Below are 26,356 nucleotides of genomic sequence, written 5' to 3'. Positions count from 1 at the left end.
GGTGAAATTGAGGCATTTACTAATTTTCAGTTTATAAAAATCCAATATTTATACAGTAGCCGGGACCACAATGGTGTATTTTTCCTAAACTGTGGCTTTAAGGGGTCGGGGAATGGGTTTGTTGCTATATTTAGTTAAATCTGTTCAGTTTAGCATCTTAAAACGCTTACTAATTCTGATGAACATGCTGTTGCCGCACAGACATATTCGGGTTCTCAGCAACAACAAACAGATGCCTTATTCCCAGCATGCAGCATTGACCTGTGCCTGCTGTTACTGCGCAGCAATGACGCATTAATTAGTCTGCTGTTTCAATGGCTTGTTAAGGGACAAATTAGATGAGATACTCGAATAAGGTTGAGGGTGAGGCTGATTTATCGCACTATTACACATTGGGAGTGCCCTTTGACATGCACACAAAATCTCAAAGTTCACAGTAGCCACACTGATTAAACATATCCAGTCCAGCGCAGTTGACGCTCAACATGGCTGATGTATAGTTTTTTCAGTCCCAGAGCAGGCGGCCTAGCTGTGTACGTTATAATCTGACCCAGGTAGGTAGATAGATATGTAAGCAGTTAGTGTTAACAATGACTACGCTGAAGGCATCCACAGTGGAAAAAAGAACACAAATTGGTTATTTTGTGAGAAGAATTAAGAAATGGTAACAATGTTAACTTTGGTGGTTTTCATTGATTTGAAAGTCAAAGTTTGGTACATAAACTTGACTTTGAAGTCAATCATAGTTTTCGCATTTGCAACCAATGAGACAAAACTGAAATATAACTTGATTGTCTTTTGCTAAGGGAGCCATGCCCTGTAATTTAACGTCACACCCGAGTATTACAAATTAAGATTCGTAATAAAAAACTAAATCGAAAACACACTGAATAACAAATGGCATCACTACAAATGCCAAAATAGAAAAGAAAGTTGATTTAAGGTCACAGAGCTGAATCTTTTTTTTATTTTTGTTGTCAGGCAGATATTTGTTGTTGAATTGCTCCAAAAGATATTGTCGTGTACAGGTTTGGAGTTGTTTAGAGAAAGGGTTAACTTTACTTCTTGTTTTAGGAGTAATTGTATCCATCCCAATTATGCTTCCTCTGTTATGCTAATGCATACTTATATTGCGTTTTGTTTGTATTATTTCAGACAATTTTGACATTACAGTCATTGTATTAAGGGTGGATGAACTCACTGAGGTCCCCAATATATACATTATTGACATTTCCAACGCGGCCGTATCAATGCGAAGAAGCATATTTATGTAAAAAGTGAATAAGTCACATCTGAATGGGTTTAATTAAAATGGTGAAGATAAACACAACTGAAAAAGTCATGAAGGCCAGAAGAAAAGAACTGTCAGGAAGTGGAGAAAAATAGATGCAGGAAATTAAAAGGAAAATCATAAAACACCCAAAAGGTGTCGGTTGAACTACAAGGACAAAGAGGATAGAACAACGTCAATATGACAGGGGATGGTACAAGAGAATTAGAAGCGGAAAACAAAAGGGAGACATGGGGGGGGGGGGGGGGGGGAATAGATAGGGTCCATTCCAGTACTGTCACAACAGAGAACACGAGTATGTGTACGTGACAGCCATGTGATCTAAGGTCTTATGTGTCAATGTCCTGCCTCTGCTGCCAGAGCGAACCATTCATCACCTCAACATCTGGTGCCCTTACAGCTCTCTCTTACACACACACACACATGCACACACACTCCGTTGCATCTTTGTGCCATGTCCTCTATCATCCAGCATTCTCTTGTTTATCTTCATCGTCTCTCAGCCACTTGCGAATCATCCTGAATTCCTCTTAACTTTGTTTGTATTGCCATCTATTCGTTCATCCATCCACTGCACCGCTTATTCTCATGACACCACAACACAAATATACAGAAGCATTTCCAAGATACAACAACTTCAAATCAGGATGAAATCATTTACTCCGCATGAAGCCGATGTATTTTTTTTCAATTTGAGATGCTTGTGTTTTGTCGCGCCTCTATATGTTGGTAATGCCAAGGAAGAGTGGAAGATGTACTGACAATCATTCAACCAGAAATTGGAATTTCTCAAACAAAGGAGGACACAGTTCAGCAGTTAAGTATGATATTAGGAAAGAAATGACGGTATTACAATGCTGGAGTCAGCCTGAAATGTCATGTCCAAATTTATCGAATTTTCCAAATGTGTACTATTGGTCAGTCCCTATGTGGGTCAGGTATTTAGAAAAAAATGCTGACCAATCTCAAGTGTTGACAATGGATTGACAATGCCACAATGTCAAACGCGACACTTTTCTTGGAAAGTGATTATTTTGGAAACGTTGCCGCACACACTGGAAAGAAGCGAAAATCAACCAAGGGCTCTTGTGGAAAGTTACATGCAGCAAAACTAAAATTGAACCCTAACATTAAGCACACAGTGTGATTCCCCATGGAGAATGTGAAAAAAAAATGATAATCTTTAGCTGTTGTGTACTGGGAAGAACTGCTGGAATGCCAGAGTCAATAGTAATTGAGCTAATTAAAGAGGGCATGCTGCAGAGAGCAGTTTACCTCTAATAGCTTAACCAAGGCGGAATATACAGGAAAACAAAGATTAGAAATGATGTTAAATACAGTATATAATTAATATATATATATGTTTTTGTAGAGGCAATATATATTAACAGGATCACCTCTGTTTTATTTTGCACTAAATAATGGTTTGCATAATAATTTTTATAATAGTCATTTGTTCGTAACAATCAGTTTTTAGTAGATTGATACACATTTTTTGCACTGAGAATGGATTTTTGACAAGACTCGTTTTATAGAAGCATCCATACTAATGCCTTTCTCTGGAGTGGACATTGTGTGTAGCCACTTTTTGCTTTTGTCACACATAAACCTTGCCGTTAGCGGATGCCTTTATCAAAATGTTTTCGACAATCACTGAAAGCATACAAATTTGAGGCAAATCCATTTTTTTTTCCATTTAGGAGATTACATGCCTGCATTTGCCGAAGCCCAACTGCCCCACAAGGTTATCATCTGCCAAAGCGGAATTAAAAACAGCGCTTTGCGGTGAAACAAAATTGTGTTTATATCTAAGTCACCACAGCACAGACTAAAGTATAGTCATATTAAGTTTGAATCACAATTATTCTAGAATAACATATTCTGATCATTATTTCATGTATTTTTCCAGGCTTAACTATTTGACGCATAGCTTATTTTTTGGTTTGTTCAATTTATTTCCTGGTCGTTATCATCAAAGGCGGATTTGTAATTGCAAAGATGTCATTTGTAATTATTTAGTCATGCTGAAGTACATGTTATATGTGGGATGTGGGTAATTATATAATCACCTACAGTTTAAAGCTGTTTTTAAAGCAGCTGAAATTAGGAAGGTATTGTGATCATAAAATAAAAAAAAATTAAAAAAAATAAAAAACACCTAAGAACCCAACATACGTAAAGACATGCATACGCGCGTACACGGAAGGATAGAGTGCTGTTTGTTGGCAGGGTGCCCGTAACAGGGGAAAAGCAGCAAAGAAACCAATCGGAGAGGAGTAAGCTGCTGTCCTTGGAGTGGACATTTATCACACAGCCTAAAACACACGCACATGAACAGGGAATTAAACACACCACCAGATGTTATGGGCATCATAATACTAGTAGGAACACTGATACAGAGAATGTGCACAAAAATGGAAAAAAAAGTCATTGATTTATGTAGATTTCAAAATGTATTTACTATGCTCAGCAAATACAAAATGGCACGCTCCATATGAGAAAGTACTCCAAGGACTCATGCCTGGCTGAGTGCAGCAAAAATGTCTTTATCCATCAAAGTTAAAAACAAAAACAAAAAAACAATACATAAATAAATGTGCAATGACTGTACAATATTATTTCTGCAAGTCCCTAAATGGAACAAATGTTTTTTGTTTTTTTTTAATATAGAAAAAGGGTTAGTTTGGTGTTAGGGTTTTTATATCTAAAATATGTACCTCGGCTCAATAATGGTTGAGAAACACTGCTCCTCGGGTCTATTTCTTAGACTTGTTGGTATTATGCATGAGGGCAGTTGACCATTTAGGCAAGATGAGGTGATTATTTTCTCTGAACGTTGTGGTTCTACAATAAGGGTCAGAAAACAAAGGAAATGGTTTGAAAAGAATGACACAGGGGGGTATTTCAAAACACAACCCTGCACCCAATGTTTCATCTCATTTCAGCGCAACATTATCCGATGCCTCACAAGTGTCTGGTCTCACACTGGTTGCACCGCCACGGGAAACCAAATCAAAAAGCCAATTTACTTGCAGCTCAGACCACCAAAACACAAACTTTTCTCCAAAGAGACAGCAATAATTAATCATGACTTCGGGCAAAGTAGGAGAATGCTTCCTCATGATGCTCTTACATTGTATACACACACATTTATTGTTGTTGCATTATATTTATATATTGACGTGCCTATTCTACACACTGTACAGTCATTATGAGGATAGATTAGATTGTATTATTTTTTGCAATCTGGCGCTGGATAGGCCCTGGCATAACTGTAATTGTAACTGAATGTATTATCAAACTGTTGGTCCAGTATGGTGTAAATTATGTTTCTGTGTAACTAAAATAAATAAATGAGAGGATAGCACGTACAAAGTTGAGATTTAGCGATGACCAAAAGCACAGAATATTAGTCAAAATGTTATATATTTCTCAAATAAGCTTGTCTAACATCTTACATATGCTGTGGCTAGTTGCACATACTTGCTCTTACAAGCCAATAACATTGAGAATTCCATGAGTGCCTGATTTAGCCAAATTGAAATACGATCTTTGATTCAACGGCTTGCTCTTTTCATTTTAGCTATCTCCCCTCTCGCTCCATGACTAATTAGAGAAAAAGGCCCTGAGCTTTGCACAGAGGAAATGAGGGATGGCTGTAGGGGTTGCAGCTGGTACCAAGAACGAGGGCAGGGAATTGAAGGGATCCAGACAGGACAAACACAGGAGATGGACAGATGAAGGCCAAAGTGAAATAGTGCATGGTCCAGATAGAGCCAGAGGACGGGATAATGACGAGACTTCAACTGGGCGGAAAACTCTCAGTGGATGGGGAGAAGTGAAACTGATTGGATAGAAAAAGACTTATGCAGGGTGGAAAGAGAGCGAGAAAGAGAGAGAGAGAAAGAGAGAGAGAGAAGCAGAGAGCTGCTAGGGGGATAGCAGATGTATGGTGTTGAACATTTGTACTCCATCAGAGATACATTCTTCTGAGGCATACAAGTGATGAACAAAGGCCAGGAAAGCTTGAGAATACGTCTCTTCCTCTGTCCTTTCTCATTTTTACGTCAGCTTCCGCTGGTCTCTTAAGGGGAACATGTAAATACAGTAAGTAAGTCAGTAAGCCTTTATGTAATATGACTGCTTCCCACAAGCATACAATGCAGATGCTTGCATAAATCAAATGAAACCTTCAGTGATGAAATACGATTGTCGGTAATGTGATGGTGGGTCACGTCTGCCTTCTCAAGCAATTGGTTCTTGTACTTGAAGAAAGTTGCAAAGAAAATCTGCTGCTATAGTGAAGTATCAGCCTCAGGCTCTTGTATTGCTTTAAGTTTGGGTAAAGGCATAAGCATGCAATCAAAAAATTTAACATAAAGTCAACCAGGAGAAATGTTAATTTGATCGAAAGTTTGCCTCACTGACGTTATTTTGTGTATTGTGCTTTTTCCACAGGCGACATATAGGTTGTTTAAATTTTTGGTTTAATTCTCAGGTTTTGGTACTGTGTAAATGATGTTGCTCAAAATCCAAAGAAGGCTCAAGGAGTTTATACTCTGCTCAATATCTTCCATCACGGTTTCACGATTGTTGGGATATCTATCAATAGTTAGTAGTTGTTGTTTTTTTCCCCAACTTTTGGGAAACTTTTCCCCCCATTTTAAGGACCAGGCTATAAAGAAGAGAAAGGACCTGGTTGGATTTTATGTGTGAAGGTCTTTATTTGCACACTTGATAATGTTGACAGCACACACGCGCACACTCTCACACATACACACACACGGCTATCACTAGACAAACCCTGAACTCAGACAACAAGTCAAAGCAAATGATTGAACTTCTAACACTCTCAGGACTGACTAAGAGACACAACTTGTATGTATGTTTACTGTTGAAGTCATGCTGGTGTTTGTGAAATGTTGACTTATCAAAACAAGTTCAGATGAAAAAGTCTTGAGGAAAATTCGGGGCTTGACATGTTAAGACTACATTTCTCACTCTATGCTGCAGTCATGGACCCCGCGGCACCCTTGATAACTCCATTTTGTGCATACCGTTTTTACAAGTGTAGTAAAGGAACAAGCCGATCGTAACTCTGCTTTAACTGTGCAAGAGAAGACGTGTCTAACATGATGGAAATTCATTATTGATTTCCGGACGACATACTAGGAGGGGGCAATCATTCTTTGTCCCCCCCTTAGACTGCTTGACTTATGACTTCCAAAGTGTCCTCAACAAAGTGAGCTCCAAAAACTCCTTGAACAGACTTATTCCACACAGTGCATCCCTTTATTAAATGAGAAACATTCTCATTTGCCGTAAAGCAGTTTTAAAAGATGGTTAAATAATTCATGGTTAGATTTTCTCATGCGATTTGTTAAAATGCCTGATTTTTTTAAGAAACTTTTCTTAACTCTCCTTCAAATCTAGCACCTGTGATGCACACAACTGTTTCAGAACTATTGGCAAAACAGCTCCATGCAGGCTGTTTTAGACACAAGCATCTGCTAAACGATAATGATAATATCACACATAATATCTTGTGCCCTCTTTGCATCCATTACAACCTGGTGATCCTGAAAGGGGGATCCTTCCATCTGTGGTCCCTTCTCAAGGTTTCTCATTTTTCCCTGGTAGGGTTTTTTGAGTTTTTCCTTGCCCTTTTGGGAGCTTAAGATCAGGAGATGCTTTGAGAATAATTGTCAACTTTTGTTTTTGTGAAGCCCTTTGAGACTGTTTGTGATTTAGGGCTATACAAATAAACTTGATCACACCAAATGAGACAATGCATTTATTCTTTAACTAAATATGAGGAACTCATGACACATAATTGGCCATCTCGAACAAGAGCAAATCTCCCTTTGCAGCTCACCAGCTCAAACACACAAACATGCAGCACACATGCCAGATGTGCTTGGCTTTCATTCCTGACATCTGGCTTTTCAGGGCTGGAATCATTCCAGACTGTCTTCCACTAGCCGAGGGTCAGCATACGACATATGCAACACTGTTCAGCTCTGTCTCTATGAGCACCATCACTTTTTAATCCTGAGTCTTCTTCCATCCGTGTATCCCAGCTGCTGCCTCCTGCTTTTTCTGGTTCCCAAAACCAATGCATGTTTTATTTTGGGTCACCTACATTTATTCTATTTGTCTGTGATTTCTGTCACAATGTAGGATTTCTACAGCCTAATTTTTGTCTTGCCTCCTCTTATATCTCTAGTGGTTGCTTCTCCCTCTTGTGGCTCTGCTTCTGTTCTGTCTACTCAATAACAGAGCTTGAGGCTTCAAATCTGCAGGAAGGTGAGAGTCTCCCAGGTGTGTGCGCGTGTATGTGTGTGTGCGTGTTTGCGTGTGTGCGTCTGTGTGTGTGATGACGAGCGTCATTACACAGTCATCTGTCAAGTGTATGTGCAATGTCTGCCTATTTCATATAAATGTCACACAACAAAGCAGATGCGAGTTAAACACCTGTTTGAATGAATACAAATACAACTGTTTTGTTTGTTACAATATTGATACAAACATGTATTTTTCATAAGATTGCAAGATAAAGTAAAATTACTCTGTGACCATTAAGACTTAAAAATGTCCAAATATAACAATTATTATTATTCAATTATTTCAGTTGAACACATTAAATTATTATTATTATTATTTGTTAATGTCTTATTTGATGAAGTGCTCTGCAAATCTATGTAGTATTAATGTGCTAAACTTATACATTTACATTGTTTCATCATGCAATAATGTAATGCTATCTTTATTTGCACACCAATGTATTGTATAATATATCAATCAATGTATAGTATAGCAACAGGCGGCCCATGTGTTTTCTAATATCTTGCCATAAAAATTCCACGATACTGTAATAAATTTTCGCTTCATAAGAGGGCTCTGCTCCTTATAGCTCATATTATTGCCGCTCAATATGTTCTACAATGTCAGTCATCTTGCAGATTTTTTTTTTTAAGAGCAGTTCCCCGTTTTATGTTCAGCCACTGTTACCATTTTTAATGGGTCCAACTGAAATGCCAATGCAAAAGCAACAATGGCATAATAGCTTCCTGTGCTTGTTTATTCCCTTGAGTGTCTTACGAGCCCCCTTGCCTCCTTTTATTACTTGCTTCCTTAGTCCCTGCAACTTGAGCAATTGTCGCCAACCAGGTACATTCTTGTTGTTAAGGTGGCAGTAAACATGAACCTGCCCATTGGAAAACGCATAAACAATACGACACAACTGTTAAAATTGACAGCCCGCCTGCTAACTTTGTATGTTGAATAGTCTTTTTTTTTCTTTTTTTTTTTTAAAGCAAAAACGTATACCTTTGTGCAGACAATTACCTAATTAAAACTTCCAGGTCTATCCAAGGTATGGAAACATGCATTATATTCTTGCTTGCAGGCACACACACTATATGTATTGTATAACACGTGCAAACACACACACACACAACGTGATTAAAGAGCAAGGCCATCTGCTACTGTGAGGAGGCTGAAGGGAAAACACAATCTCATTCGATGCAAGCCTTGAGACATGTCATTTACATCCTCTACCAAAACCTCCGGTTTGCCACCTTTCAATCTGCACTTTCCTTTTCTCAAGTTAATGCCACATCCAACCGAAAAATCCATACCCTACCATGATATTTATAGATGACCCCGGGGGTCCCTGATGAAATGAATTAAAATGTGTCAAGCTCCACATGCACTTGAAATGCAATGTCAAGGAATAGTGAATTCCATCTTCCAAAAAGGAGTTGCTTCTGAACGTAAGCTTGAGATATTACAAAAATATTTTTTTTCTTCAGCAACATGTAATACAATTTGGTAAAATATTTTTAGTGCATGATTTTTCCTAATGAAACAAGATCAGGACCAAACAAGGGTGGTGGTGGGTTCTTGAACATGTCATTCAAAATATTTTCCCCCCCCAGACTTGTAGTTTCACCTGCATATGAGAAGGTTCAGATATTCCAATGCATGGATTTAATAGCCTTGCCTTAATAATATAACATTATTGTGAAAATATAGAGGGGCAGTGCTAGGTATCACTTATACTTTCAGAATGGCGACATATGGGCTGCTTCATTACCTGTAATATGACAACAGCTTCCACATGAGACGTGTGTGGGTAAGTGCACGTTTGCGTGTGTGTTTGTGTAGTTGGCCTGCACCTCAATGCCAGTGTTGTCATTAGGTTGCAATCAAAGACTAACAAGCTCCAGATAGCGACCACCAACACACATCCCCCCTGGAGAGAGCACATCCTTGTCCACGTCCATCCACATCTATGAACAGACAAACTCGAGTCAATTTCAGGACCTGTGAAATGAGGCTTTGATATTATCCAACACAACGCATCAAAAGCCAGAGCACCTATACCGAAGTGTAAAACAGTGATGTATTTCTATTAAATATGTTAAATACGTAATGCAACTACATGGACAGATCTAACAAACATGTCCAGATCTGCAAGTAGGAAACTAGTACCGTATATATAAAAACATTATTTTCCCTACAGCAGTAAACTGGTGCTTCTTATAAGGAAAATAAAAGCACCAGTCAATGCTTAATCATCAAGTTCAACACAGTAACAAAAACATATTTGTGTTGTAATCTACTGTTGACTACAAAATGAAACATTACAAACAGACCTTTTGCTTGGCTATAGCTCACACTTAGTTCCCTCTTATGGTCGGTAAAAGAGACAGTATACAGTTAAACCTCAACTAATTCAAAGACATTTGGAGTATCACCAAAGTAACGAGAGAAAATATGTCCTGTCATGAAAATCCAATCATTAACTCGTGACCTCATAGCCAAACCTCACGAGACCTCAATTCAGTCAGTATCAAATTATTTATATGGGCCCCTAATCTGAGAAAGGAAGCTGATGGTACGATGGGTGGGATAAAGCCCAGCTTTTATTCAATGACTATCCAACTGAAATGCCAGGAATGCCTAAAGCAAGCTTGAAACTTAGAATTGACTCGGGGAGATGAGCTAATCAATATGTGCTGTCGCAAAGAGGATTTAAAAGTAAATACAGTTTTTTCCTTTCAGGTATTAGAAACAGGATTATACACTGTTCAGATTTCACAGACTCCAAGTAATTGAACAGACAAAAGATGACAAAGTATTGAATACAAATAACGTGTCGATACAAATAATGTGCCTGCTAACTTTTCTCATACTTCAATAACATTAACTATTTAGTTGCACAGTGGTGGTTTCATAAAAAGGTTTGCACTGTTTGGACATTCTTCAGTTAAAATTATAACTACCGTGAGGTTATTGGCAATAATAAATCAGACAAGTGTCGCTTGTGTCTCATGTGCAGTAATTTAGCAATCAGACCTTTCTACGCTGCTCTGAGTATTTTGGCAAATGCACATCAATAAATGCCCAGTTTAAAGGCTTACTTAAAGGTAAATGCAGCATTTCTGTGACAGGTAATGACTCATTGAGTATGTGCACGATATATATATTCCTTCTTTAACAATACACAGGCTGGGTTTGGCTTGAGTTTCTAAAGTCCTGCCAACTGTTAAGTCTTGTCTTTGTGCCAGTGCCTGCTGTCAGCACCACCTGTGCCATGAAAAGGAAAAAACAACCTTTCCTCAGTCCTTTGTTGAGCAGGACACGTGCGATTTTAACAGCAAGTCAAACATGTGGGTGAGAAATCCATAAAGTGGATGTTCTAAAAAGCTGGTATCAAAATTGGGCAGTTGAAAGATCTTAAGGGATTTTTTTTCGGGGTGGACATTGGAAGTTAAAAGAAGTTCAAAGAAAAAGAGTTCAAATAAAAACAACACTGTGCGCGGTATTTATTTTATTACTATAATAGTGCAGTGCAGATTTGTAGATAATTGCAAGTCTAAGAATAATAGGCTCACCATTTTTCATCCCTGTTTTTGCACACCTTCTTATCCCTCCTGTCTTCAACGCTCATACTCCCATAACAATACTTCACCCATATGTACGACGGAAAGACGTGACCTTATAAAGTCCATAACTCTTCTTCTACTTTTGTCATCATGTGGTTTCTTTGTCTTGGTCTCTTTAGAAGTATGACAATATGCATGTACGAGTGGAGCATAAAAAATAAGGGCTCATTTTCCCAGAGAGTTCAGCCAATATGGCTGACTTAAGATGACCTTTCTCGGGTTTACCAAAGTTCACCTGAGAGAGGACCAAAGACGACTAAAAAGAAGACCTATAAATAAAGAAGAACAATAAAACAGGTTGCCGTTCCTCAAAATCCACACGTGGAAGCCCAACAAATACCCAAACACACGCAAATGCCACTCATTCAGTTCATCTAGTCTCCTAAGCTTAGCTTTACGGTTTGGTTAGGGTTCAATCTAAAATATTTTTGCTATCGTATGGCATTGAGTCAAATAAAACAAAACAAATGTCATCAGCTTGTATCTGTTGAGTCTCATGTTTGAATGTGAACCCGTCCTCGTCTAAAAGCCTATTCCCATTCGTGCTCAAAAATTCTTCCTCTGCTCTCCAAAGTACTGATTACAGTCACTCTTCATGGGACAAATCATCTTCCACAAATGGAGATTCTATTTTTAGGCTAATTTCTTGCTGTTCCTTTCATCCCTTTTGCACAGGCTGCTAGCAGTGTGGCATGTTAGAGGTTGTATAGGACACATTACACCATTTAGAATATCTTGATTTAGACAGCAACACGTGAGTCAGAAAAGCACTTGGAAAACAAACTAGTATTCATATTTATAGATTGAGAATACCCGGTTCTTTAGATAGAAAGATTAAAACACAGCAAGCCAGGGGTTCTTTGGGGAGGTGGGATCAGTTTAAATTACAGTATGAATCCGCCTGTAATGCAATCAAGTGCAAAAAAAGTAATCATCACAAACCTCTGTAGATGTGTATGTACCCGCGTACTTTCCTTTATTGGTTTAGACTTTTACAAGAGAGTGATAACGCAAATCCTTACCCTTTAGAGATAAATAGTAATGCATACAGAGATTTCCTCTGGTCCAAAAGAGGAAGTAAGACACAACGGAAACAAGCCGGAGGCTTTTGATGGCTTAACTCCCTTGGAGATTTGCTCTTTTGCTCCTTCCGTCGCAGAGAGTAAAGCAGACACAATGCATGCCAAGTACATCCACCACCACGGCAACAACACACACACACGTCAAGGGAAACCAATGATAGCAGGTAGCCCAAGTGCTGCCAAAATGGCTTCCCTTTGTTTACAAATTGCAATATCCTTATTTCACAGTGGGCATTGTGAGGAATTGTTTCATTGACAAAGAGGTTACAAGGCCAGTCAGAGTGGTAAAATGGATCACAGCTCTTGGCACACATTTGGCTGGTATCATCACTTTAAACTCTTATGCATTTAGATACCAGTGGTATTGATAAAATAATTGACGTGAAAAGGTTCATAGGAGACTGAAATATTGGCTTTGTTATCTAGCCTGTCCTGCTTCACAGTAATGAACCAAAGTAATAGATCCTAAAAATGTACAAAAAGGATGGTGTGTCAGAAAAGTCTAATACAACATCCAACCCAACTCTGCCATATCTTCATGCATTCCTGGAAGGATTCTCGAGAGAACGCAATCGGCATGGCCTTTGAATGTCTTCATACATGTCTCATCACCAGAAACTCATTTGTGTGAAACGTTTGTTTGTGTTTAAAAGTGTCTTTTGGACACCAGACTTGCAACTTTCTGACACGCATCATATTTGGTGTAGGATAACTAAAATTGGTATAAACAATACATATGAAGTTGGGTGCAACCAAAATTCTCATGTTCGGTACTTTGGTTAGTGGTTGGAGCCTTGAAAAGTGCTGCATAAATAAAGTTTGAATGGCAAGCCGTGCTGTAAATTAACATTCCTTTTGTTCACATGAGGATGAATAAGAGCGCTAAAGAGAACCTTGGGTTGTCTGCACTGTGGAAAAATACTTCATGCATTACATTGCAATACAGTAGTCAAATTTAGCATTTGGGCTGAGCCAAGTGCTGCTATTCATCCATTCACTTGTCCATCTTTACACTCAAGACAAATACAAAAACCTCTAATTTCCTCTGTCTTTCATTGCCCATGTGTTTCTCAAAGAAAGACAGTTAGCTTCCTGATAGCCTGCTGCCTTTCAACGGAAACAGTTTGAATTCTACAGCGAAGAGGAGGAGGAGAGCAAGAAGCTGAGCTGAGGACGGCAGAGAGGAAGATATTGAGAGCTGGAGATCATTAAGTGCATGTTAATTAGCCATTAGATTCACATCGAGGAATGGCTGCCACTCAGACTGAGGCTGCTGCACCAGCTGCATGTGTTTGGGTGTGTGAAGGCCCAATAGGAATCACCATCAATCGCTCAGTCACATTCTGTACATCACTGTTGCACACCACCACTGAGCCTGCAGTTTCTCGCCCACACACTGCAGGCTGTCGATCATCACCTGAAAATAGGCAGTGGATGCTGTAGCTGCGTGCATTTCATGTGCAAATACTGAATACATTTATTTCCAAAATACTAGTGCTGGATGTTGGTGCTTTTGTTATTATTATTATTATTATTATTATTGGGGTGGGATGAGCAAATTATGGTTTCCTTCATCCAGAGGTTCAAGTGAATTGTTTTGGAAGTTTGGGGCAAACCAATAATGGCCCAACGCAAAGACTTAATGAACAAAAGTAATCAGGCTTAGTATTATGTCCTTAAAACAGTTTGCTTAGTTTGTTGACAATTCAATTAATTATGATTAAATATTTCTTGAAGATTTTGTTTTTTGTTATTTCATTTTATATTTTAAAAATCGAAACTACCGAGTAGCATGCGGTAAGGCTACTGATCCTACTCTACCGATGTGACAAATCTCACTATGAGCTGCGGTAGCTGAAATATTTTGCCACAACCAACACATATTATACATTAACAAACATGTTTCAAATTTTACATTCTCTTTACTCCGAACCCTGTTCCGGTTTGCAAAAGGCGGACTTCACACTAGACTTGGCTGATGACCAGCCAGCCACAGGAAAGGTTTTGAGGCAGACAACCATTGACACTCGCATTCAAAACGTCACTGAGTGGGAACTAAAAACACTGTCCAGTGAGTGTACCACTACACTTCTAATGGCTGTCTCAAATTATCTCTTCAAACAAATAATGAGCATTTTGATATGGCGAATGTCAGTAATGATGAGTAATAGGGGGTTTCATGTTTTATACATGTGTCTGAGTGAGTGTGACCGATTCTGTATGTTTTCTTCATCAGTGCGCGAGAGCAGTCAGATTCCCTCATTCCTTAAGTCCCAACAGTTGTGCACAAGTCCAAAAATGCAAGCTTGGATAAGCAACACGCCCCAGTCAAACTTGCATATTTAATGTATGAGAAACTTTCGACGTGAGCCACATTCACGTGTTGGCAGAGAAAGGTGGGCTTCAAACAACTCATTGGATTCCTCGATTGCTTAAAATCATGTGAGCTGTAATTAATAATTAAGCAAACGTGCATGATGTTAAAATATTAATCCTACTTAAACTGCCCGTGTGCACCTGCATAGTACATTTATGCAGACTTCGATGTCCACGACGAGGAAATTACCTAAGACTAGTTCTTTGGGGGAGCCTCATCGTTATTCTTGTGTTCCTCCCAGGTGACTGAGCTCTTTTCCCCATTTATACATCAGAGACAAATACTTCAATTTGTGTTGCCTTATTTGAGTGAGTCACAGCAAGGAACTGCATATGCTTGTTTTTACGATGACCGCCACTTTTAAATAACTGAATGCAACTCCCCGGATACAAATATCATCTATCACAGACTATGTCTATCATGACTATCATTTTTCTCTCTCGCTCTGTCTACTTCCTACCCTCCCTCTCACTCTTATTTGGATTGAACAGAATTGCCTATTGCACGTTCTGAACAAATTAATTTTCAGTATCTCTTCTTTTTCCCCAGCAATCAGACTTTAATACAAACCTCAGCATGCTCCCAACTTCTCTCACAACCAGTCTTGTTAATAACGCATGCTCTTTCTTTGGCAGCCACTGCTGGAGCTTTTGTACATGAATTGATTTTGAATGTAATTGTAGCACAATGATCCACCACCTCTTATCCTTGCTGGATTTGCCAATGTTGGCTAAGTAGCGCTTTTGTTTTATGGTTTCAATGTTTGTGTCTTCGTGATAGTCATTCATTTAGAAAAAGAGAAAACAAAATGTGGTAGACCTCCCTGCTTTTGATGTTGTCATGCAATCTAAGACGAAAAAAAAACTTAGATTGAAATCTCCCTTTTCTATTCTTATAGTTCCTCAACACTTGCAACAGGTTTCATTTCATCTTAAAAAATCTTGGCTTTCCAAATTCCACAAGTAATTGAGCAACATTAAAATCCCATACTGTCCTAGGCCTGTGTTGATCAAAAACATAGCAGCGGTTACAATCATTAAAGCTGCATGTCATACTGTAAACCATTAATGCTGTCCAATATGATTAAGTTCTATTTAATTAAATAAATTAAAAAGTATTGTGCACAAAGCGTAAACATGTCTTAAAATATGAAGTGCATGTGATATTTTATGCATAGGATATTACACTTAAGTCAAATACAATAGAATTTGTCAGCTGTACCGTACAGAATTAAAAGACCAAAAATGAAATAGTAATGTAAATCCACGTCAATGATTCTTAAATATACCACTAGAGGGAGCCCACATATCACTGGTGGTACTTGTACGACACTTAAGAACCTCTGTAAGACGGACGTAGTGTCTTTCAGAAACCGTTTTTATTTTAGTTAATTAAATGTAGTTTATTCAGTTGGGAGAATCTGCAGCAGCAGTCCTCGACAACCATAAGCTTATGGTATTTCCTCAATTAAAACTAGGCTTAAACTAAAATAGTTTAGATGACATCACTCTGACTAAAACATTTTATTTTAATGTTTTTTTAATTGTTCCAGTGAGGAATTTTACGTATTACATACGTCCAGTCTCACTTTTTTTTTTGCAGTTTCGTTGCATTTGGATCTTCTTAGCATTTAAGTTCAAAGTCCAGTCTCACATCTATATTAATCAAAGAAATAGTTTAATACTATTCACATAAGTATTCATTCTTTTTATCTTTAGGCCTCCCCCAAATAGTACTTGACTATTTTAGCTTTTGTGGAAATGTGTTCCATTTGTAGAAGCAGCTGAAAATCATTTCCACTGTGTCACTATGTCATTTTACATCACTGTCCTGTCATGAAGAGTAGTCCCTCTCTGGATATGACAATCCCTTGGTGGGCACATCTGCATGATATCTGTTCTTTTTCCGCTACAAAACCAGACAACCCATCAAGAGACGCTTCCATTTTTCATGAAGTCATCTTCTTCTCAAGAACCATTCGTTCTGTGAAACACTACGGAGAAGTCAACAGCTGCCCATTTTTGTCATCCCTCATGAAAAATGGATGTTAACATTTGTTAGTGATGTCTGCATTGTAAATGGTATCGTGCCAGAAGGATGGCAGCGGAGTATAAATGAATCATTTGTCGTTACTAATGGGACACCATTCATACAATTGTTTGGTTTACTGGCCAGTGAGGCAGGAAAAAGATTGAGATCTCATTCATACTTCCATCGCTTAAGTATTTTCATACATATTTAAAACTCAACGCTAAAGATGATAATCGGCAAGGCATGCAAAGCATGTTTCCATTATTGTATTTAAAAGATTACAAACCACCACTCATAGCGTCATATACATATCAAATGTAAATCTGCCACTTTGTTGGTGAATGGGTTATCAGGCCCTCAGAGGCTGAGTGTATGACATACAGGATATATTACATTAGTGTTTCTGGTATCTGCCGATGAATTCAATACTCCTGTTCTTGTTTTAGCTGTTTTAAATTGCATTGTGTAGCATTTAGCGGGTGGTCTGCACGCACACACCCGATACAATATATATAAGATGACATGTGCCTTGGGATGGGAATCTGATTACAGGAGTCATTTTAGAGCAATATTGCCGAATAGAATTACTGAGAAGGAACACTTTGAATGTGTTGAACTCCTTTTTTCATGGTAGAGTTGTAATGGGTTAAATTGTTTTGCCTAAAAAGGTTTTGGCCGATGCCTACTTAGATGGTGGCCTTGGCTGTGTCTCAAATCAGGGCCTGCATTCAAAGCGTGGCAACAAATTGTGTCTCACAAAGCCTGTCCTGATTTCAAGTGTGAAGGTTCCATCAAATCCAGCTGACAAATGTTTGCTACGCCATCCATCCATCCATCCATCCATCCATCCATCCATCCATCCATCCATCCATCCATCCATCCATCCATCCATCCATCCAGCCATCCATCCATCCATCCATCCATCCATCCAGCCATCCATCCATCCATCCATCCATCCTCTTTGGGTTTTTGAAAAGCACTATATAAATTGAATTATTATATAAGATTATTTTGTGATGGTTTTGATGGATTTTGACCAACTCACATTTGGCTAAAAAACTGTGACGTCAGCAACAGAAGGTGGGCCCACGTGTTCTTGTTTGGATCACAGTTCTAGCTGTGTCATTTAAGTTCTGTAGACCACTCATAGTGCACCTCCAAAAAGTATCCGGGCCTATTACTGGAAGTTTATTTGACGCCTGCTATGTGGTATAAAGCGCCAAGTGCTCCAGCTAGACTTCTCCGGACCCCCTCGTCCTTTATTGCAACTTTCCTCACCTTTAACGGCTGGTCATGAGTCCCTCCCAGCAGTCACAAAGTTTAAGAATCGGTACAGATATTGCAACTTCAAGGACTAAAATGTGCTTTTACTGACCAACTATGATAACGGATGCAGGTTACATATTCACGCTCTCACTCATGCTACAGAGTGAAAATTGGATAGTTAAGGAGGCGAAATCAAAACATACCTTTTTATCTGCTAACTAAATTTACTGAGAGTGAAAAATGTTCTTAAGTTAATCGATATAAGGTTCTCCCAGGATCCACTCAGACCTCATTTCCACAAAGCATTCTATCTTCAATTATGTTTCAATAACTGTATTTCAGCCAAATTGTGACAGAAAGAGAAAATTGTACATTGCTCGCACCGTGTTTATAAAATGATAGTTGAACGAGTCTTGCACATCCAGATGCACTCTGACAGTCACTGCAATGCAAACTCACAACTAGAGTCAGTGCCAGCTGTTTAAGTGACCCATTGCACGATGCATAATGAGCCATGCACGACCCACACAACAATGCGCAAAAAAGCATCCACCCAACCGTTTTCTGCGCCACTTGTCTTGGCTGGGGTCACAGGGAGAGAGTGAGGGAGGTTGGGGAACATTCTGGATGGATCACTTGTCCATCACACGGTCGACATACCCTGAGACAACATTCTGCTTGTTGCACTGGATGGAAGCCAAAGACTACCACGGATTCCCCCAGCAGTCAATCTAACTAATACAGTGGAACATCTAAAGTTAAACACAGATCTTTTCTGAAACTCTGACTACCAACAGTACAAACAGTACAGTACTGAACCTATTACAACACACTTGATAAAACACATTCTAAAGGTATTTGAGCAAAAACAAACATTAAATGAAGAACTCACACCAAAATATGTATGAGTACAATAGTTGCAAAAATCCCTGGTGTTTTTCTCAACTTGCTCTGCATACAAATGTAAATCCCACTCTCTCTTTTTCTTTTAATTGCTATGCCAACACACTTACTTACGCTCCTTACTGTCAAATGCAAAGACCCACCCTTCTTTGGCAGTATTGCCCAATCGCATTCAGACACTTGCTCATTTAATACCATTAAAAAAGTCCACTCAGAGTTTATACTACTCAGACTCACATCAATCCTGTAGCTCAACTACAAGTTCTCTTCTTGTTAGATTACAATAGAATAGTATATATTTTAAGAAAAACAAAAGAGGGTTTTCAATAATGTATTGTATCCAACCTTCAGTTGTGTTACGTGGATTGCTGCAAGAGTTTTGTAAGATCCGTCTTTGAGACCCCGGGGGTTTCTGTGCATGTCTCAGCTATTGCACACAAGGCAAGATGGGAGAGCAGTTGGATGTTTTTCTTTGACACATCAACTGTTCATTTTTCAATAAAGAAGTTACTGATTAATCATGGGTTGTCAGAAACAGACACAAAAGGTTTGATTGAAAAAAAAAAGATGCAATTGATGTATCAAAATTCATTAACTAAATAACACAGAGCGACGATTTTTTTATCGATTGTCATCTTTATGTGGCATTAAATTATTTTAGTTTGAAAATGTGTCATTGTGTAACACATTTTTAGCTTACATGGCCACCAGATGCTATTGTGATAATATTAGAATTTTTGGGAAACACACATTCTGTGCAATCAACCAATAAGTGGCAGTTACATTTCAATTTAAAGCCTATAATTTCAAGACATTGTATCCTGTGTCTATTTAGCTAGGGGGAAACAAACCAGAGAAAGAGTTAATACTGCATTAATAACAACCCTATTGTGTTAAGATCATAATGGCGCCTCAGATGCTTATGCTGGCCCGTAAGCCAAAATTGGAAACTACTTAGTTCTGGGACATGGGGAACGGCCATTACTGAATCCCCTGAGTTGAATACAAACACGAGGCAGCACAGCAGAAGCTCATAAGGAGCCTCTAAAGCTCGAGTTATTGTCTCAAATACATGCAAGGAGTGGTCAAAAATAAGCTGAGGCTTACGAAATAGCCCAGTGGAACAGACTGAATTAGAGTGTCCATCTATTTAAGAACGTACCTGGTGGCTTTGGATTAAACTGTTTATGCAAGTGTAAAATTGGATTGCAGTGATTTCTGGATCACAGCTGCAAAGGCTGTCAGGGCCAAAGTTTAAGAAAAAAACAACATCATATCCACTGGTTACAGCCAAGTTTGTGATCCTTCAAGTTTATGGATATTGAACTAATCTTATAAACGTAGGTACTGCAGTAGGTCATTGTAATTAGTGTCACCCAATTGTGAATGGGGCTTTACCATCACCATTAACATTATCATACTGCAAAAAACATTTTTTGCTGAAAGATGAACAGCAATACAATAGTACAAATTGTCACTGTAAATGCACAAAGCTAACTGTCTCACAAGATTGTTTGGAAAAATATGTTCCCTTCAACTGGAATTGTTTTTTTGCAGTAATAAAAAATAATTTTAAAATCCCAAAATGTATACCACATTAGACTGTTTAGAGTGATTCTTGCTGAAGTATGCAGGGCGAGTTTGTTCAAAAGAGAACAAAACAAAACAATTCCATTGGATTCCATTCATTTTAATAGCCCATAATTTAGCTAGACAAGTTCTATTGTCATGAATCACAATGGAGTTTCTGTAGCAAGTAAAGTATCATTCATTACAATTCTAAACTGCAGTATCTATCTATGTGTATACTGTATGAATGTAGCTTTGGATATTGTATGGAAATTCTGCTTTCTTTGAAAAAAAGGGCCGCAGCTCAAGCAGACGCTGAATAAGAATCACCTCACGCTACATACAAAGTAGTATAGTTGCCAAGCGGGTCTTTGCAATTAGAAACTCACTGATCGAGAGAGCATCAAGAGAAGTGTGCAAGTACAATCATGTATGTCATTTATGTTAATTTGAGCCTTTTAGTGAATATTTGATGATGGGCCGTGTTAGGAGTCACGTTAGCTGCCAATGTACTGCTGCAAGTGGAAGATCAAGTGAGCACAGCGAGAAAGACTAATCACTCTGAACGCAGCTCACATCCACAGCGATCATGATGACATGCCAAGCATTAATGATTCAGAGGCAGAGGCGCTGAAAAGAGCGAAAGAGGGAGCTGAGGGAGGAGACATGCCAGGTGGGAAAGTGTAGGAGGCTGTAGAAAGCCAAAGTTGAATAAGCAGACAGAAAGTGGCAGAGGAGGACGATGCCACAGAGACTTGATGGCTCCCAGCCATTTTGGTTGCTCTGCTCTTTCTGCCTTATTTTTGGAAAGTGTGACCAAACAGAATTTCTGCACAGAGTTGCCCACTCCAGAAGTTAGGACATTTAGAATTTAATACAACAGTAACAACCAATGGTAGGTTCAGACTAACCTTTTCATGGCTCTCAAAAATCATACAGAAGAAGAAAAAACACACCGGTCTACTTTGCATTTGTATACTGATGGAAGATAACAGCGATCGACTAAGTGCTTGATCGATTTCTGGCATTGATCTAATGTGTTGCCAGGACACAGATGCGTGTACTACTTTTGACGGCATAACCAATGGCGGTTCGAGGAGCGCCAGGCCGACCCTGCCCACCTTTTTGTGTGTCCTTTGGAGCAAACAAATATCAGAGCTGCTTGTGTGTGCGTGTGTGTGTTTAAATTTGTGCCCCTCTTAAAAAGCCACTGCTCCCGAACCGGCAAATCCAGTATCATTTGTGGAATGAGAGGGTTCAAGTAGTAGAGTGGTTGTCTCCGAACCCAAAAGTTTCTATACTCAGCATTGTGATCACGTCTAAGCATTTTTTTTTTTAGCAAGCTACTGAAAGCCCAGCTGCTCCTGATGCTGCATCATCTGTAGTTGAATGAGGAGACCTTGAAGGTTAAAAAAAAAAAGTCCGTAGAATCACCACTGGTTATAATTTCAATTTTGTCGTCCAATTGCCTCTATTCTCCATCAGTGCTGCCGGTTTGTGGAAGAGTCACACAAACAAAACAAAAAAAGCACCGAAAGCCAAAAGGAAAAATATTGTAATGATTGGTGGAATATAAAGAAGTATTACAATTGATGCAGTCTGACACTTGTCTAATGCAATGTTTTTTGGTCCCCAATATTCTTGCTGATAATAATTTCTCACTAGCAAGTTGATAAAATGTGCAATTTACCGCCATGAAGTGCGATCCAAGAGACGACTGAGCCCTGCTGGCGTACAGACAAGGTGATGAGGACCTGCAGCCAAGCCTGTCAATGTGATTACATGCACACACGCGCGCAAACACACACACACACACACACACATGCACACGCACACTCAAGCAGCTCTGATATTTGTTTGCGCCAAAGGAAACAGACCACACACAACGCATGCAAAACACACAGTTGCTGCAGCAGCAACAAAGTGGCAATGACACTGTTGGTGGCCTTGTCTTAACCTCCCATTAGATGTGGAGAGACACAACACGATCGCGTTTGACAATTTTGGACAGATTTTTCCTTTGCTTTTTTTTACCATGAAATAAGGACATGAATAGCCGCTAAGTTTCCATAAAGTAAGCAGCCTTACTATTTGGTGTAAGTTTTTACAGAGTTTCTGGTCATTGCAAACTGAGAAACTGCCAGTAAATACGTATATGATTGAGCATAGGTAGGTGACTCAGCTAATCAATGTTTAGAGCTGTTTTCCAGTCTATGCTTTTACACTGATTTGGCCAAAGAGGAATCTTATTCGCTCCCTGTATTGAGCAACTTCTGGTAAATAAATGACTGACTGCAATCTTCTGGGGCATTTTACGAATTTCAGCAATCTGACCATATATGCAAGACAACACATTTCTATTGGAAATGTCAAGTGGCCTAACAGTCAATATTTTCCAAGCTATTGGGAAATCATTTGATGGAAAAATTACCTCCTTAGATAAATATGTGATGTCTTTTCTTTCAAGAATAAAATGGTATAAAAGTTTTAAAGACCTCAGGCCAACAAACACTTTGGTATGTCGTTCACCTTTGTGTTTTAAATAATTTCCCAATGATCCGAAACTACAAATGAGATCATATTTGTCAAGGCCAATTCCCGATCAACTCTAATACTACGGTTGACAGCGGTTGAAGGTCTGTCATCTCCGCTCAGCGCTGCAGAGCTACGGCCGGGATTGAGAAACTCTCAAGCTGTGAACACATTCTCCATGTATGCGTATTATTATTTGATCATTTCTTGTGTTTTGTGCTTTTATGACCCAATTGCTTTGTATAATTGCACTTTACAATAACTATCTAATAAACTGGGTTCACTGAATCAGATATGGTAAACTGCACTTAGGTATATGTATAGCGTTTTCTTTTTTTTTTTATAGCTCTGCCAGGTCCACACTGGGAGGAATTTCGGATTCAGTGTCTTCTCAAGGACACTTTGTCATGGTCACCAGGGTTGAGGATCAATCGCACAACCTTAGCGTTGAAAAAACCGCTGTCATTGGTCACTATGCGTTTCCAACTGAAAGTCAACTTGTCCACCTTACGCCAAACATGAAAGAGCTGCCGGCATCGAGTCCATCAGCATCATGACTGCGTTTGACCTTACCATTAATACTGAGACAGCAATGGACAGCTTTCCAGTGCCTGGGGCATGTTGAGCGGTTGGATAGCTCATTCTTTATGCTAAGCCACATCTGCCTCCACCGATTGAGGACACTCATTTCGGGGATATGACACAACTAAATCCAGTTTTCAACTAAGGATAAAAATAAAAAAAAAACACAGTACTCAACATTTTTTACCATATAGTCCCTAAAAGTGTGCATTTATAAAGTTATTTAAATCAGGTAGTCTATGATTTTTGTGTACAAAGTCAGGGTTGCATTTCACATTGCTGGCACAAGTCATCAGAGCTACTGTTACTTGATACGTAACTACTATAATTTGTGATTAATTAAATTCAATGGAAAGAGCAAAGGCTTCCTGTCAAGTCACATTGTGTTTGCTTGACTGATACACTACGGTCGAATGCCTTATAAATCCACAAGAAGTCATGATTTCAATTATAACAACTATATACAGACAGAAAACATCTTGTTCTCATGCATTTCTTTACAGTCATTAATTGTAATTGCCAAATGATTGCAGGTCATTAAATTTGTCTCGCCATTAGAATTTACGTAATCATTTTACAGATTCTAAGCAGCATCTAAATTGCCATCGCAGAACATCTATTGCATCCTAAAATGCACACAACCAGCGCCTTATGTCTCCGTCCTCTCTGATCAACAGGACCAACGGAAATATTTGTACAGCAGGTTCCATGGCCTACCTTATTTCTATTTAGTGGCTATTATCCTTGCATGTACAGTATACTACGTTTGACCTTTTACCAAACTAAATTTGGAGTTCTGTGGTTAACGGCCATCTCTGCTACCCTACTGTTTCAGCATCACTAAAATTGTGAAAAAGAAGAAGTCTGATGTATTGCAGATTATTTGAACAGCAAGTTGTTTTTAGGCAAATGTTCCATTGAAGAGAAAAACAAAGGCAAAGAAGTCTAATTTCAGTGGAAAGAAAAAAAACATTCATAATGTATCCTGATGAAGAAAAATATTTAGACACTCGAGTGATAGAAGAAAAAATCATTGCGGAGAGATGCACAAAAGCATTTATTTTTTATTCGTCTTCACTCACAGCTGTCTTTTTAGTGCCGCACCACCCCTTGCATATGTAACAAGATATCTTCTTTGCACTTGCACTGCTAAAATGCACAAACATATAAAAGACCTTCTGCTTCCTGTACATGGACAAAATATCAGTGGACAATTTGAAAGCACTGTGATTTTCATGTCAGTTCAGTAGACTCATAAACAGGTTTTATAAAGTCGATAAAGTCGTGTGCCTGCTAACTCGTGTCCTCTATTTATACTGGCACTAAACATGTTTAATTAAAATGTGTAGGTGCTCTAAATGGATTACAACACAAATTGGACATGGCAAAGTCATCCATGGTGGTAAACTCACAAAAGTAAAGATTGAATGAGACGATTAGGCACACTGCATTATGTCATTCAAAGATAAAATGCACTTTTGACACTCTCATACAATTAAAACAACAAATTATATGCCAGATTGCCGGTCTGATTATGCACAGAGATATATTGTACATTGCAGATGGTAATGCAAATGTAAGAGGATGTTTAAATGTTTAGTTCATATTCAAACTGTGTCTTCCAGTAAACTAGGTTTAGGATTTTTTTTTCATCTACACTTGGATATAAAGAAATTACTAATTACTAATAAGACCAAAACCTTTTTTAAATGTAAATGTATTTGTAATAACTTACAGTTTCCCGATTGAATGGCGATGCCCATTTTATCAGATTGGTCAAAGTGAGATAAAGTTCATTTCAATACGATTTTATTGCATATATGCATATTGCATATGGCATGACTGTGATGATGATATTTTTGGGCATAGTCAGTAATTGTCTATATCCAAACAAAAACGAACAAAGAAACAAAGAAAAACACAGAGACACTATCTATACACATAGTTCGGTGTTGCTTACTGTGAAGTTCTTTAAGGTAATCCCTGATTGTTAGGTACCGTAAGTTTCGGACTATAAATTGCGTTTTTTTTCATAGTTTGGGTGGGGGGGGCGACTTATACTCAGGAGCGATTTATATACATATATATGTTTTTTTTCTCTTTTTTGGGCATTTTATGGCTGGTGCGAGTTATACTCTGGTGCGACTTATAGTCCGGAAATTACGGTAATTGATTTTTGTGCTTCACAATGACACTCAAAACACCATTACTGTCAAGTTCTTAAAATATATCATGTTTGCCATGCCCTGAAATGTTCTTTGTCAAAAAAATTGCCTTGACAGTACAAAATGAAACAGGCCATCTGCTCTGTCCCTGTGGCCTTGGCCCAGGTGTCCCACTAAAATCAAAAAAGGGTAAATCTTGGTCGCCTTTGTAGTGTGTATGCTGAGTTGCACAATTCCAAACCACAAAAACACACAGACATCAATAAAATGGCCATGATAAAATGTCAGCACACGCACGCACACACGCACGCAGATAGACAGGAGCACACACGCACGCACGCACGCACACACATGCACTATTGATATGGCCAATTCCTCAGTCTTCGGCTGCAGCAGGCAAAAGACACCAGTCTCAACTAAATATGGCATCCCATATGGGCCAGTTACTATGGCAACCATTGCATGTTTAGCCATGTAGCCCAATATTTGCTCAGCAGACAGTATCCCGTTTGCCTCCGGGCTGGGTAATGACATTGGCCCACCTGCTATATTCTTTACAACAGACAAGATCTATTATAAATGAAGTAAACACTGGTCTTGACACA

The 26,356-nt window shown here is 38.7% G+C and overlaps 1 protein-coding gene across 7 annotated transcripts in view; it reads right to left on the bottom strand.

Moving 5' to 3' along the window:
• Positions 1-26,356, bottom strand: part of LOC133151956 (zeta-sarcoglycan) — a 159,523-nt gene that overhangs the window by 77,161 nt on the left and 56,006 nt on the right. Inside the window, exons 1-2 of one of the 7 annotated variants that reach the window (XM_061275405.1) lie at positions 12,187-12,425; positions 9,472-9,585 (exon numbers count right to left, since the gene is read on the bottom strand). The exons of 2 other annotated variants lie outside the window; for them this stretch is intronic. The gene's annotated coding sequence lies outside the window, so the exon portion shown is untranslated. Of the gene's footprint in view, positions 1-9,471; positions 9,586-12,186; positions 12,427-26,356 lie in introns of those variants that run through there. 4 more of the 7 variants (XM_061275406.1, XM_061275404.1, XM_061275408.1 and 1 more) reach the window with 4 other exon arrangements.

This window comes from Syngnathus typhle, linkage group LG3, assembly GCF_033458585.1.
Source record: "Syngnathus typhle isolate RoL2023-S1 ecotype Sweden linkage group LG3, RoL_Styp_1.0, whole genome shotgun sequence".
NCBI lineage: Eukaryota > Metazoa > Chordata > Actinopteri > Syngnathiformes > Syngnathidae > Syngnathus > Syngnathus typhle.
Note: the sequence above shows the minus strand (reverse complement) of the source record. Positions and strands in the feature narration are given on the sequence as shown.